Below are 16818 nucleotides of genomic sequence, written 5' to 3' on the forward strand. Positions count from 1 at the left end.
GCAGGGACGATGACTGGAATGTAAATAAATAAAATAATTTAAATTAAAAAATAAGAGTCTCCCATTATTTATTTTCAGGAGACTATTTTTAAAATAGTCACGACTCTAAGTTAAGAATTATCAAATACCTGGAATAAGGATCTCGAAATTCCTACTGGGAAATGAAAATCTAAACACAAAAAGACTGAATCCCATAACTGTTATTTCTTTGAGCTACAGTTCCTTCATTTGTCAAACGAGCTAACAGCTGTGTTGCCATCTCCGAGCCTCTGTGAAGTAGAGCCCCGACAGAGCTGATATGTAGCAGACAACAACCAATGGAGTCTATTGCTACTATTATTTGGAATTAGACTCAATAAAAATATTTAAGCAAACTCTGATGAGTATTTTCATGACACTACAGTGTGTTCCATCAGCTCTGTCACTTAACACTTGATTATTTTTTTATAAACATGAAATCTGATGATTATTCAGCCATTTTCTTTTCTCTCTTGATCACAGTATTTCATAAGCTTGCTTATCTATATATTTCTAGAGCTGTGCTTGATAAGCAATGAAACCTCTTAATTCTTCACTAAAACTTGGAAAGGGGGGAAAATCAGCCCTTTCCTGTATATCGGCTGAATGTTAGTCCATATGAATTTTGACTCAGTGTTTCTAAATAGTCACATAAGATTATAGTAGGAAGAGACAGTGAGGTTTTTTTTCATAATTTTCAGAAATTAGGCATTTGCTTTGTATTATGTATGTAGATAGCTACCTGATTTGTAGTGAGACCAGGAAGATAATAAACTCTTGTTTACTACAATGTGTTTTGCATAGGAACACCAGGCTTTTGAGTGCTGCAGTCTGCCTTATTGTGGTACAAATATCCATGGTAAACAGTGAGGAAAGCCACACATATTCATCACAGTTTTAGACCATGAAGGGGATGCAATATGTATCTAGGGAAATATGATACAAGTTAAGTGACTTTGCACTTATCACTTAACTCTTCTGGCAAGTTCTAGAGAGCAGAGATCCTCACTGTGAATCAGCTCACACCGGTTCACAGTTTTGAATAAATATATCAAAGTGATCTGTGATCAATTATTACTGAATTATGCAAATGATAGATATTTTAGAGAAATCAGAGCATATTTAAGTTTATTCCCATAATGGCACTTCCGTTCCTAATGTTCATGCTCTTATTGTGTAGAATGTGGTCTCTAAAGGGGAAGGAAACATCATTCATTGAAATCATTTGTACATGTTAAATCCTTTATGGGGTGGTTTTGATTTCTTTTGTATTTTGTAATATATTATTTTTTATTATTTAAATTTTTAATTTAAATATATTTGACCATGTTCTTCCTCTCCCCCAAGTCCTTCCAGATCCTCTCCCCAATTCTACCCACCTGACTTTAAGTTCTTTCTCAACAAACAAACAAGAACTCAATACAACAACAAAATCCCACAAACCAAGAAAAATATCTCCCCAAATCCTACCAAACTGTAATTTGGTTATGTTTACTATGTGTTTTACACGCATCAGTACTTATTTGCCAAGAGTAGAAATATAATGTTCATGTAGAGGCCATTGGTATTTACCACATATTCATGTGTGCTCTAAGTTTATCAGACTCACAAGGTCATGTTGTTATGTTAAACAGTTAAGGGTTGGGAAAAATCGTATGATTCTTGTTCAGCTGCCTTGAATAGGAAAGAATTGCTGTACTTCCCAGGCTAGTTTCTCTCCCAGGTCTACAGGCTCCTCATAGAGAGAGCCTCATTGGCCTATCATGACAGGTGCAACATACAAATGCTTTATATTAATCCAATGGAACTCTGAGATAAATTTGTAACTGCAGTATACTTTATCCTAATACACCTGTATAATTTTAGAATATGCTCCATTGATTATTATTTATTTTATTCCTTTTATAGATTTTTTAATATATATAAGCACAATGTCACTGTCCTCCCTCAGACATACAAGAAGAGGGCATTGGATCCAATCACAAATGGTTGTGAACCACCATGTGGTTGCTGGGAATTGAACTCAGGACCCTGGAAGAGCAGTCAGTGCTCTTAACCGCTGAGCCATCTCTCCAGCCCCCCTACCCCCGACACACTCAATTTAATATTTATACATTCACTTTAGGCAGCCAATTATTTTGCAGGGCCTATGAGGAATGAGTAAAGACGTGAGGTGTTTGATAACTTCTCTGGATACAGAAAAATAAATAAATTCAGCTTTTATTTGAGTATATTCCAATACTTTTTTTGACTTTGTTAATTTACTAGTTTGAGTGTAATGTGACTTGCAGGTGAGTGGATTCTTCTCCCTCTTTATCCTGGTGTCTTCTACTGCATTACGGTTATTATCATCCTGGTTGTGTAAGTGAAGCCTTCTCTTCTCAATACTAGCTCGAGAAGAGTCTAAAGTTGCTTCCAATAGGCAGCAGGTAGTCTTTCTTAAGATATCTCTCTTCACATTGCAGTTGGGTGATTGAGGACAAACAGATGATAGAAGCCTGTATATCTTGAATACTTGATGGCTAGGAAGGAAGTCAGCCCTTCAGTGGACAGTAATGAAAATAATTTCCGTGATACTATCATTCAGAATATGCACAAGTGGCTTAAGCATGGGAACGCTTCTAATTTGGGCTGGCTTTCTTGTACTAGAAATGAAGGACAGCTGTCTCTCCCCACTTTTATCTCCATGATCAAGGCTGTGCATTTTAAACGTTTTTTAATATGGTTTCTTATTAATGATATTACTTTCAGATAAATTTCGTAACTGAATAAGAAGATAGATGCTCTTTCAACCTATAACCAAAAACCACTGGGGTTTTTTTTTTAACTTTTTTTTTACAGATTTATTTATTTTATGCATGTGAGTATACAGTCGCTGTCTTCACACACAGCAGAAGAGTGCATTGGATCCTGTTACAGACGGTTTTGAACCATGTGGTTGCTGAGAACTGAACTCAGGACCTTTGGATGAGCAGTCAGATTTCTAAATTTGTCTTACATTCATTTGTTTGTTTGTGTGTGAAGATGGATAAGCAGGGCAGACAGCAGATTAGAGGAGATCTTGTGGGACTTGGTTCTCCCCTCCCACCATGTGGGTAGCAGACATTGAACTCAGGTATTCAGCTCAGGAGCAAACACCTATATTTGCTGATCCATCTCGGCTCAAAGTGCCTAGATTTTGTTAACTTAAATAGTAGTGAAACGTTGTTTAAATCCAGTTCTTCAGACTGAATTCTAATGTCATTGCTGAATTCTATGGTTATTTAATGACTTGGAAGAACAGAACCCTCTGTGTTCACCCCTTAAAAACAATGGTTACTAAAAACCAAGATTATGCTCTCTGAGCAAGTTTTAGTTCTAATATTTCACAGTTTTACAAGCATGTAAAAATATCTAGTTTCATGTGAGAAGGAATAATAAAATAAAAAATATTTAATAATGATGATCTTACAAATTACTCTGACCTTTTAGAATTTATCTTCACCATCTTAATTATCTGACAGTGGCTATTGCACCTCCAGAGACAATTAGATACTCCATATCTCTAGAAAGTCTGTGTCTTATACACTAAACTAGAACAAAATAAAAGCTATAAGGTACCTTGAGTTCAAAGATGTTTTGATTTGAGTGTCAGAGAAAATTCTCCCATTTATGCAAACATATGTTGTGTGTACATTAAGCCATGGGTTTTATTTTTGTTTAATATCATGGTGTTATTGAAATAATATTACTCAGTTTTCTAATTTGTATTAACTATTTTTTTCAATAGTACTATGAGGAAACATATGAGGGAAACAAATTTCTGGATGGTCATCCAGGAGACACATCAGCCCAGAATAAATCATCAGGCAGGCATTTCTTTACCGTGCTGACTTGTTTATTAGTGTTTTAAGTTTAATGTGTTTTAGCCAGAATTATTAATAATGGGATGAGTAAGGACATGGGTATTTCCTGAGGAAAATCTGCAACCATAAACAGATGGAGTCATGCAAATAACTATAATGACCACAAGGTGGCAAAGCATACAAATCTACTTCACTCAGCCTGGGCTCTTCCTGAAGGACCTGGGTGGGGGAGGGGCTGCTTCTAAGAGGGTCTCCTGGGCAGAATAGCATGATTATATTCATTCCCCTAAATTGCACTTGCTCCAAATTCCTGGCTCCTGGCATGAATCTATACACCACATTACTACTCTAGTTTATCATAAACATTTTGGTTTTAGCATCAAATTGAATTTAAAAAAAAGTCTAATGTGTACATTAAAGGCAAAATTATTAGGGCCTCTCTTATGGTGCAAAAATTCATTTGATTGTCACCTTGAGTCAGTTAGAAGGTAAGTTCAAACCAAACATGTGGTTATATGTTGTGGCTATGTTTTTACACTAGTTATCTTTGTGAGATGCAGTGGCGTTACTGCTAATGTCTGGGGCTTCATAAAATCTAGCCTTTGATTCCCGTGCCACGCACAGCCTGCATCCTGGGCAGTTGTTTGGCTTCAGAGTTTGCTACTCCTCCATTCCTTATGCCAATTTCTCTGTGTCCTTTCCCTTTATCTGGGTTGCCTTTTTGTCATCTAATATTCTAGGCTCTGAAAAGTTACATGAGCTTTTTCAATGTATTAAATATTTTGGTAATATACCAGTATTTTCAGTTTCACATCTAAAATGGCAATCATGAAGAAAGTTTACATAATGCTTAAATTACCACTTACTTGAGAAATAAACAGATTTTCTAGCCGAATAATGCTGTACAGCTGCTAAGTGACATTTTTAAGTACTTTTATAGTTTAGAGAAATTATTTTGTTGTTAATTTTTAAATGCTAGAATAGAGCTGGAATATGTAATCTGTCTAAGTGCCTTAAAAAAGCTCAGCTATGCTTCACATATCACCTTGTCAAGACGCACCATAGCACTTACCATGTTATTCCATGATTATTGCTTTCATTTTCATTTTAATTTGTTTTTTAGTTGCTTAATTTTTAAAGTGTGTTTCTTATGATACCATTATCCTAAATATAATCTATGGGCTACTTTATGGGAATCATAGGTTATTTATATGATACCCAACTACAAGACTCATAGACTCTAGCCAGACCTATAAAATTAAACTTAGAAATTTTGCAGTGAATTTCTATAGCCTTATTATGTGATATGATGCTACTCACTTATGCCCACATAATACAGTTTCTGTATTGTGAGAGTAAAATTGTTAGCTATGGAAAGTAGCTAGCAATCTGAATGTACTGAGTCCTAACTTTCCTCCGTTCCCAATTTCTTGATTACCCACCAACTTATTGCTCCATTTTTTCCCATTTCAAATTATTATATTCTTGGAGCTAAAGGTCTAAACTCTATAGAATTTATAGCCAGGAGAAAGTAGAAACTATGCTACAAAATGAGGCCAGAAACTGGAGAGCAGGCTGTATCTCTTAGTGTCAGTGACCAAAAGCATCTTTCTGAAGAAAAAAGTCTGTGAGCAGCCACAGTCACTGTGATGAAGCAGAAATCTACTTTATCCTTCTCAAAACAATAGGAGAAACAGCCTGAGGGGAGATTTGATATGGGGAAGTATCCCGATATCCAGACAGAGGGTACAAAGAAACCTTCTGGGGGCTCCTACAGCACATTAGAATGTTGAAGGCATGTGGAGCCACTCTTCTGAGATTTCATGAAAGAAATAGGAAGCCCAGGAGGCTATGATACTTTCATAATATGCATTATTGATTTTCTCTGTGCCTCAGTTGCCTCTGGTCTAAAATACTGATGAAGATGGCATGGCATTTGTAAGCATATTGCAGGAATAAATGCTGACAGTGGCTGGCACATAGTAAATGTTAAATAAATATATGTTAATCATAGTATGTAGAAGTCAAAACACATTGCTGTGAGCTTTCTGGTAATTACCAAGCATGCTCAGACCCTCTGCAGACTCTCATCCCAATACACATCTATGTCCAAATTAATTCTCCATCCTAATGTAGTCTCAGGTGGTGATGGCACAGATTACTAAATCAAGATCAAATTATTTACCTTTGGTCTAAAAAGAGAATCAGCTTACAATCCATACAGCTCTCAATGCATAATGATCTCCTCAGAGACATCTTCAAAAGACAATGCTCAAACTGAATATTCTAGGTAGAAGCAGGCTTTAATGTTTTAGCTTTTGTTCTTGAAATAGAAACCATGATGCACTCTCCTCAAATGAATATTAATGAATATAATTAAAGACACATTAAGACAGTCTACTGATTCACTTGGAGGACGGCTGACAATTCTTTAGGCCAATACTAACTTAGACATGCAGGTGTAAAAGACATTATATTTTGTCTGTTAGTTATTTTCTCATGTAAAAGATATTTTAGCTTGATTGGCCAATAACTTAGAAGTTTCCAATTTTTCAATATGGCTATGATATAGGTAAAAATGACTTTAATATCCTCTTATCCCTCCTTGAACTTATCAAATGTTTAGTATCTTCTTTTTTTGGGGGGGGTTCTTTTTTTCGGAGCTGGGGACCGAACCCAGGGCCTTGCGCTTCCTAGGTAAGCGCTCTACCACTGAGCTAAATCCCCAGCCCCTTTAGTCTCTTCTAGAGTGATGAGACTATATTAATCTGTACTTGTAGATATTGACGCACATAATTCTGTACCTCAATCCAGGTAAGTATAAAATTTCTTAAAGAAAAGGATTTTTCATTCTATTTTAAAATGTTTGTGTTGTATTTTATAATTTAATTTACCAGTGATGTTATTCATATCATCAGTTATATAATAATAATATAAAAATACTATTAAGAGAGTGGTCACTTTATAATTTATAGGGAGAGCAATCTTACTTTCCAATTATACTAATTTATTTAAAAATCACTATCTCTAATTCATTTAATAGATCTCTATCTTGATACAATTGTTTCATATACTAAAATAATCATATTTTTTGTATTGCAGTTTTCTTAATTCTTTCAAATTTGTCACACACACATATATGTATTGTATAAATGTATGCATGTATATATGTATAATTTTCCCCAGTTCAGCTCATTATCCATGCTGTAAGATGTAGTAAGTTGATTTATAGCTCTCAAAAGTGACATGTACAAATCCTAAGCATTTGGATCTGTGATTTTGACCTTATTTGAAAAGGTGTTATTTCAGGCATAAGTACAGGTCTCGAGATGAGCTAATCCTGGATGAGAACAGCTTAGTGTTCAACAAAACACGTCTTTATTGGTCACAGAGACAAAGAAAAGGCCACCTGAAAACTGAAGTGAAGATTGGAGTTATGTGTCCATCAGCCAAAGAACTGAAGCCAGAGGAAGCTGGCAGAAGGAAGGTGCTACATTAGATCTTTATGGAACTATTTATGTCTGCTCTGTAACTCGGAGACAATACCTCTCTTGTCTTAAATTTGAGTGTCAGTTTGATAAGACAGTCAATGTATAGTGGTGTGGATTTTCAATTTCCTACAAAAGCCCATGTGAATTAAGATGATGGCTCTCAGATTGCCATAAGGAACTAGCTCTTTAAAGGATGAACCCAAGTGTTGCATCATTGTGGGTGCGCTCTTGAAAAGCTTGGAGCACCCCACTCCTTCCACTTTTTTCTCTTTGCTTGTTGGAGATGAAACAAAAGTTGGAGCTATCTTCTTCAACCTTGTTGCACTCCCTCACCAAAGGCTCAAAACAATGACAGCAGTCACAAAAATCAAAGTCTGGAACTTCCAAAGCTGGGAGCATAGATAACACTTCATTAAAATTGAATTGTTCTAGGTATTTAGCGATAGTAACAGAGAACTCACCAGCCCAATGGAAAGTCTAATCCATCACAGATGTCTAGAAATTAATGACATATATAGATGTTTGGCAAATTGTTTTATTCATTTATTTTTATTGGATTTTTTATTTACATTGGAAATGTTATCCCCTTTCCCAGTTTCCCATCCATAAACCCCATACCCATCCTCCTAACCCTTCCTTTATGAGGATGTTCCCCCTCCCCACCCAACCACCCACCCCTTTCCACCTCCCTGCCCTGACATTCCCCTACACTGTAGGGTCTAGGCTTGGCATGATCAAGGGCTTCTCCTCACATTGATGCCCAATGAGGCCATCTTCTGCTACATATGCAGCTGAGCCATGGGTCTGTCCATGCATACTCTTTGATGGTGATCTAGTCCCTGTGAGTTCTGGTTGGTAGGTATTGTTGTTCTTATTGGGGAGCAAACACCTTGAGCTCCTTCAATCTTTTCTCTAATTCCTCCAATGTAGATCCTGTTCTCAGTTCAATGATTGACTGCTTGAATTGCCTCTGTATTTGTCATGCTCTGGCACAGCCTCTCAGGAGACAGCTATATCAGGCTCCTGTTACCATACACTTCTTGGCATCAGCAAGAATGTCCAGGTTTGGTGACTATATGTTTATGTGCTGGATCCCCCAAATGGAGCAGGCTCTTGATGGCCTTTCCTTCAGTCTCTGCTCCAAACTTTGTCTCCATATCTCCACCTATGAATATTTTTGTTCCCTCTTTTAAGAAGGACTGAAGCATCTGCACTTTGTTCATCCTTCTTCTTGAGCTTCATGTGTTCTTTGGATTGTATCTTGGGTAATTCAAGCTTTTAGGCTCATATCCACTTATGAGGGAGTGCATATCATGTGTGTTCTTTTGTGTTGTTACCTCACTCAGGATGATATTTTCTAGTTCCAACCATTTGCCTATGAATTTCATGAAGTCATTGTTTTTAATAGCTGAGTAGTATTCCATTGTGTAGATGTACCACATTTTCTTTATCCATTCCTCTGTTGAAGGACATCTTGGTTCTTTCCAGCTTCTGGTTATTATAAATAAGGCTGTTATGAACATAGTAGAGCATGTGTCTTTGTTGTATGTTGGAGCATCTTTTGGGTATATGCCCAGAAAAGGTATAACTGAGTCCTCAGATAGTACTATATCCAATTTTCTGAGGAACCTCCAGACTAATTTCCAGAATGGTTGTACCAGCTTGCAATCCCACCAACAATAGAGGCATGTTCCTCTTTCATCACGTACTCGCCAGCATCTGTTGTCACCTTAGCTTTTTATCTTAGCTATTCTGACTGGTGTGAGGTGGAATCTAAAATCAGGGCCTGGACAAGTCTACCCACTCTCTCCTTACTTAGTCAATATAGTAGAAGACCTAGCCAGAGCAATCAGACAACTTAAGGAGGTCAAAGGGATACAAATTGGAAAGGAAGAAGTCAAAATATCACTATTTGCAGGTGCTATGATAGTATACTTAAGTGACCCTAAAAGTTCCACTAGAGAACTACTAAGCTTGATAAACAACTTCAGTGAAGTGGCTTAATATAAAATTAACTCAAACAAATCAGTAGTTTTCCTCTTCTTAAAGGATAAGCAGGCTGAGAAAGAAATTAGGGAAACAACACACTTCACAGTAGTCACAAATAACATAAAATACCTCAATGCAACTCTAGCCAAGTGAAAGAAAGATCTGTAAGACAAGAACTTCAAGTCTCCGAATTACGAAAACTATACCACAAAATTGAAAGATGGAGCCCTATCGAATTCCTTCTATGAAGCCACAATTACTCTTATACCTAAACCACACAAAGACCCAACAAGAAAGAGAACTTCAGACCAATTTCCCTTATGAATATCGATGCAAAAACACTCAATAAAATTCTGGTAAACCGAATCCAAGAGCACATCAAAACAATCATCCACCATGATCAAGTAGGCTTCATCCCAGGCATGCAGGGATGGTTTAATATACGGAAAACCATCAACGTGATCCATTATATAAACAAACTGAAAGAACAGAACCACATGATCATTTCATTAGATGCTGAGAAAGCATTTGACAAAATTCAACACCCCTTCATGATAAAAGTCCTGGAAAGGATAGGAATTCAAGGTCCATACCTAAACATAGTAAAAGCCATATACAGCAAACCAGTTGCTAACATTAAACTAAATGGAGAGAAACTTGAAGCAATCCCACTAAAATCAGGGACTACACAAGGTTGCCCACTCTCTCCCTACTTATTCAATATAGTTCTTGAAGTTCTAGCCAGAGCAATCAGACAACAAGAGGAGGTCAAGGGGATACAGATCAGAAAAGAAGAAGTCAAAATATCACTTTTTGCAGATGATATGATAGTATATTTAAGTGATCCCAAAAGTTCCAACAGAGAACTACTAAAGCTGATAGACAACTTCAGCAAAGTGGCTGGGTATAAAATTAACTCAAATAAATCAGTAACCTTCCTCTACACAAAAGAGAAACAAGCCGAGAAAGAAATTAGGGAAACGACACCCTTCACAATAGACCCAAATAATATAAAGTACCTCGGTGTGACTTTAACCAAACAAGTAAAAGATCTGTACAATAAGAACTTCAAGACTCTGAAGAAAGAAATTGAAGAAGACCTCAGAAGATGGAAAGATCTCCCATGCTCATGTATTGGCAGGATTAATATAGTAAAAATGGCCATTTTACCAAAAGCGATCTACAGATTAAATGCAATCCCCATCAAAATACCAATCGAATTCTTCAAAGAGTTAGACAGAACAATTTGCAAATTCATCTGGAATAACAAAAAACCCAGGATAGCTAAAACTATCCTCAACAATAAAAGGACTTCAGGGGGAATCACTATCCCTGAACTCAAGCAGTATTACAGAGCAATAGTGATAAAAACTGCATGGTATTGGTACAGAGACAGACAGATAGACCAATAGAACAGAATTGAAACCCAGAAATGAACCCACACACCTATGGGCACCTGATTTTTGACAAAGGAGCCAAAACCATCCAATGGAAAAAAGATAGCATTTTCAGCAAATGGTGCTGGTTCACCTGGAGGTCAACATGTAGAAGAATGCAGATCGATCCATGCTTATCACCCTGTACAAAGCTTAAGTCCAAGTGGATCAAGGACCTCCACATCAAACCTGATACACTCAAACTAATAGAAGAAAAACTAGGGAAGCATCTGGAACACATGGGCACTGGAAAAAATTTCGTGAACAAAACACCAATGGCTTATGCTCTAAGATCAAGAATCGACAAATGGGATCTCATAAAACTGCAAAGCTTCTGTAAGGGAAAGGTCACTGTGGTAAGGACAAAACGGCAACCAACAGATTGGGAAAAGATCTTTACCAATCCTACAACAGATAGAGGCCTTATATCCAAAATATACAAAGAACTCAAGAAGTTAGACCGCAGGGAGACAAATAACCCTATTAAAAAATGGGGTTCAGAGCTAAACAAAGAATTCACAGCTGAGGAATGCCGAATGGCTGAGAAAAACCTAAAGAAATGTTCAACATCTTTAGTCATAAGGGAAATGCAAATCAAAACAACCCTGAGATTTCACCTCACACCAGTGAGAATGGCTAAGATCAAAAACTCAGGTGACAGCAAATGCTAGCGAGGATGTGTAGATAGAGGAACACTCCTCCATTGTTGGTGGGATTGCAGACTGGTACAACCATTCTGGAAATCAGTCAGGAGGTTCCTCAGAAAATTGGACATTGAACTACCTGAGGATCCAGCTATACCTCTCTTGGGCATATACCCAAAAGATGCCCCAACATATAAAAAAGACACGTGCTCCACTATGTTCATTGCAGCCTTATTTATAATAGCCAGAAACTGGAAAGAACCCAGATGCCCTTCAACAGAGGAATGGATACAGAAAATATGGTACATCTACACAATGGAATATTACTCAGCTATCAAAAACAATGACTTTATGAAATTCGTAGGCAAATGGATGGAACTGGAAAATATCATCCTGAGTGAGTTAACCCAATCACAGAAAAACACACATGGTATGCACTCATTGATAAGTAGCTATTAGCCCAAATGCTTGAATTACCCTAGATGCCTAGAACACATGAAACTCAAGACGGATGATCAAAATGTGAATGCTTCATTCCTTCTTTAAAAGGGGAACAAGAATATCCTTGGCAGGGAATAGAGAGGCAAAGATTAAAACAGACACAGAAGGAACACCCATTCAGAGCCTGTCCCACATGTGGCCCATACATATACAGCCACCCAATTAGACAAGATGGATGAAGCAAAGAATTGCAGGCAGACAGGAGCCGGATGTAGATCTCTCCTGAGAGACACAGCAAGAATACAACAAATAGAGAGGTGAATGCCAGCAGCAAACCACTGAACTGAGAATAGGACCCCCGTTGAAGGAATCAGAGAAAGAACTGGAATAGCTTGAAGGGGCTCGAGACCCCATATGAACAACAATGCCAAGCAACCAGAGCTTCCAGGGACTAAGCCACTACCTAAAGTCTATACATGGACTGACCCTCCACTCTGACCTCATAGGTAGCATTGAATATCCTAGTAAGATCATCAGTGTAAGGGGAAGCCCTGGGTCCTGCTAAGACTGAATGTGATTGTTGGGGGGAGGGCGGCAATGGGGGGAGGATTGGGAGGGGAGCATCTATAAAGAAGGGGAAGGGGAGGGATTAGGGGGATGTTGACCCGTAAACCGGGAAAGGGAATAACACTCGAAATGTAAATAAGAAATACTCAAGTTAAAAAAAAAAAGAACTTCAAGTCTCTGAAAAAAGAAATTAAAGAAGATCTCAGAAGATAGAAAGATCCCCCATGGTATGGTCATGGATTGGTAAGATTAATATTGTAAAACTGGCCATCTTGTCAAAAGCAATCTACAGATTCAATGCAATGCCCATCAAAATTCCAACTCAATTCTTCATAGAGTTAGAGAGAGCAATTTGCAAATTCATTTGGAATAACAAAGACCTCAGGTTATCGAAAACTATCCTCAACAATAAAAGAACTTCTGGGGGAAATTACCATCCCTGACTTCAAGCGGTATTACAGAGCAATAGTGATAAAACTGTGTTGTATCGGTACAGAGACAGTCAAGTAGATCAGTGGACTAGAACTGAAGACACAGGAATGAACTCATACATCTATGGTCACTTGATCTTTGACAAAGGAGCTAAAGCCATCCAATGGAAAAAAGATAGCATTTCAACAAATGGTGCTGGTTCAACTAGAGGTCAGCATGTTGAGGAATGAAACTCAATCCATTATTGCCCTGTACAATGCTCAACTCTAAGTGGATCAAGGACCTCTACATCAAACCAGATACACTCAAACTTCAAAGAAGAAAAACTAATAGAAGAAACTAATAGAAGAAAAAATGGGGAAGAATCTCGAACACATGGGCAGTGGAGAAAAGTTCCTGAACAAAACACCAATGGCTTATGCTCTAAGATCAAGAATCAACAAATGAGACCTCATAAAACTGCAAAGCTTCTGTAAGGCAAAAGACACTGTCGTTAGGACAAAATGGCAACCAACAACAGATTGGGAAAAGATCTTTATCAATCCTTCATCTGATAGAGGGTTAATATCCAATGTATACAAAGAACTCATGAAGTTAGACTCCAGAGAATCAAATAACCCTATTAAAAATGGGGTACAGAGCTAAACAAAGAATTCTCAGCTGAGGATTTTCAAATGGCTGAGAAACACCTAAAAAAATGTTCAACATTCTTAGTCATCAGAGAAATGCAAATCAAAACAACCCTAAGATTACACCTCTCAATGGTAAATTGTTTTAAATTTTTTTTCAAGAATAAAATGTTGGAGTTCACTAATATTAGTTATTACTTCTCTGGAAAATATAATTTAAAAATATATTTTATCTTTTAAATTAAAACAGAATTGCATCACTTCCCTCTTCTCTTTTACTCCCTCTAATCTCTCCCACCTACTCACCCCTTCTCAAATTCATGGCCTCTTACATTTTATTTCCCTTTAATTATTCTTGTTACATATATGTACATAAGCATATATAAATAATAAAATGCTAAGCTTGTTAAATGTTTCTTGTATGAAATGATTTTAAGGCTGCCATCTGTAATTGAATAACCAGTTATGAGGCTCATTTCTGGGGCAATTGATTCTTCTTTGCTCAGCAGTCCTTAGTTGTCTATAGTTCTTTGTCTAGTGTTGAGGCTCATGAAACTACCTCCTTCTTCCTTAGCATGTCTGTTGATACTGCCATTGTTCATTCAGGTACTGTTTAGAGAGCCATAATTGAGTTATCATGGGTGTAGCTCTCTTGTAATTTGTAAGAAACACTATATCACAGCAGACTTCCTAATCCCTTGACTCTTAATATTTCCATTCAAAGTTCTAAAAGATTTCCTTCTTCTGATATAGTCCCTAAGTTTAGGTGCAGGAGTTATAGTGTAGATGAATCCATTGGTTCTGGATACCCCACAATCAGTTCTTTCTGCATTTTGACAAGTCATAGATTTTTGTGATTATTTTCAACTGCTACAAATAGAAACTTCTTTGATGAAGGTTGAGAGCTATCCTTAACTGTGGGTATAAGGATACATTTTTGAGATATGATTAGGGATTATGCTATTTTAGTAAAGCGATGCGAGAGGATTCTCCTCTAAGGTCCGTGACCTCATTGGCTCCAGTGAATTTGCCAGGTTTCAAGTGCCAGGCATTTTCTACCTCCTATTGTATAGGCCCTAAGTTCAATTAGATGGATGTTGATCAAGTCCAAGATAGGAGTCTATAATGTACTTTGGAGACAAGGTCAGAGGCTTCAGGCTTGATCTTACCTGGAAGCCTCCTTTCTGGGAGGTAGCTTTCATAGTAACAAAAGATACTAATAATCTGCTAAGGGTGGAAAGCAACCAACCATCCTATGTAGCTGTGACGTCTATGAACACAGCAATGGCCAGCATGGTAAGATATCCCTAAAGGTGTTATAGGTACATGTGGCTTTATGAACAATATCTTCAATAAAATTGTATAATTTTAGGTCTGGAGAGATGGTTCAGTGATTAAGAGTACTTGCTGCTTTTTTTTAGAGGGCAGGAGTTTGGTTTTCAGGACCCATACCAGGTACTTCCCAAGTCCTATTATCTCTAGCTCCACAGGATGCAACGCCTTCTTTTGTCCTCAGTAGGCACTAGTACACACACACACACACACACACACACACACACACACACACACGCACACACACATGCATGCACACGCACACACACACATGCACATGCACACGCACACATACATATACACATACATGCCGATAAAAAGAATGAGTAAATATTTTTTAAAAAATATATGTGTGTGTCTGTATGGAGGCTATACATGCATGCATGCATGTTTATGAGTGTATCTGAGTTTAAGTGTGTATGTGTTCCTCCTTGTTTCTAAGACAAAATATCCAAAAGGAGTAATTTTTAAATGCAATTTTAATTTCAATCACAATTTTAGTGCATATAGTCCATCCATTACGACTTTGAAGTCATAGCAGTATGAGCAGAACATATTGGTCACCTGTGCTGACAGCCAGAAGGCAAAAATATAAAGGAGAATGCTCTGCACACAACATCTAGCTTGTTAGTCCAAGAACCAAAGCAGTGAGATGGTGTCAGAGATCAATAGAAGCATCCTCATTCTCACAAACATGACTCCTATGGGATTCTACATTCAGCCAGGTCCACACTGAAATTTAAAAATTAGTCACATAAATCTGCTTCTGGTCAGTTTGACATCCCTTTATATTATTTTAAAATTATTACTTTCCACATCTGATCCTTAGAAGTTCTCCTGACAACAGATCCAAGTACAGCTTAAATTGTGCTGCTGAACATTGAATGTGAACAAATTCAATTAGACTCAAAAATAGAGTATTAGCTGTTGTTGTAAAAATATAAAAATAAAAGAGTCTAGAACCCACTCTAGGTCCGGCACTGCAGTGCCCCATGATATCTGCTGGATATCTTAATTCTCAGTCAGCAAAGCCTCTCATCCGCTTTGCTTCATTCCATATCACACTGTCGAAGACCTCTCTTTGAGCCTGGCAGCAATCTCTCTACCTATCTAGTTCCCAAGGCAAGTTTCCATGCCAGAAACACACATGCCAAGTCTGTGGTGGCCCAGACCAGGTTCCCCACACTCCATTACACTTAAATCTACACATGAAAGAACACACATCACAATAACCTTTGGCCCAATTGATAAGATATCATTGCCCACCTAAACATACAGAGCCCAGTACCATCCATCCCTTAAGAACATTAATAACAACCTGTAAATACACAGAGCAGAATCTTAAGGTCAGCTTCCATTTTCTTTCCACTGTGACTGCTCTCTCTGTCCTTCCTGTTTCCTCCTCCCTCTGCTCCAGACTCCTCCTCTTCCTTCAAACTTTTCTCCTGCCCATCCTTCCTTCTCATCCAATGACAGGCTGCCTCCTATCTTGTACCTGCCTCACCTGTGACATCAGCCCACAATTAGCCTTTATCATGGTGATGAAACAATTGGTTTTGTTTGAGATCACAGCTTTAGAGGTCTCTGTGGCTACTGGGCCTTTGCTTTAGGCCTATAAAGTACAGTGCATTATGGCAGAAGCAAATGGCAGAGGAGGCCTCTTTATCTTTTGGTTACTCAGAAAAAGGGAGAAACAGTAGGTGGTCAAGAACAAATCCTTTGTCGTAATTTTCTTCCACTAGGCTATAACTTTAAAGGTTCTACTACCTTCCAACGGAGCCACAGGAATACATGAACACTGGTCCAGAAGGAACCTCCTTCAATTATGGATTTCGACATTCTGAGGTTTGCATTTGAAATAGTGACGACACACAATGGAGGACTCATGGCCAACCCGAAGGTAGGGTTCAATCTAGTACTGAAATAAACAAAAGAAGTAACGATAAGCTTGGATAAATCAAAGAGTTCACTTATAATTTCTAGAAACACAGTCA

Source organism: Rattus norvegicus, chromosome 6, assembly GCF_021556685.1.
Source record: "Rattus norvegicus strain SHRSP/BbbUtx chromosome 6, alternate assembly SHRSP_T2T, whole genome shotgun sequence".
NCBI lineage: Eukaryota > Metazoa > Chordata > Mammalia > Rodentia > Muridae > Rattus > Rattus norvegicus.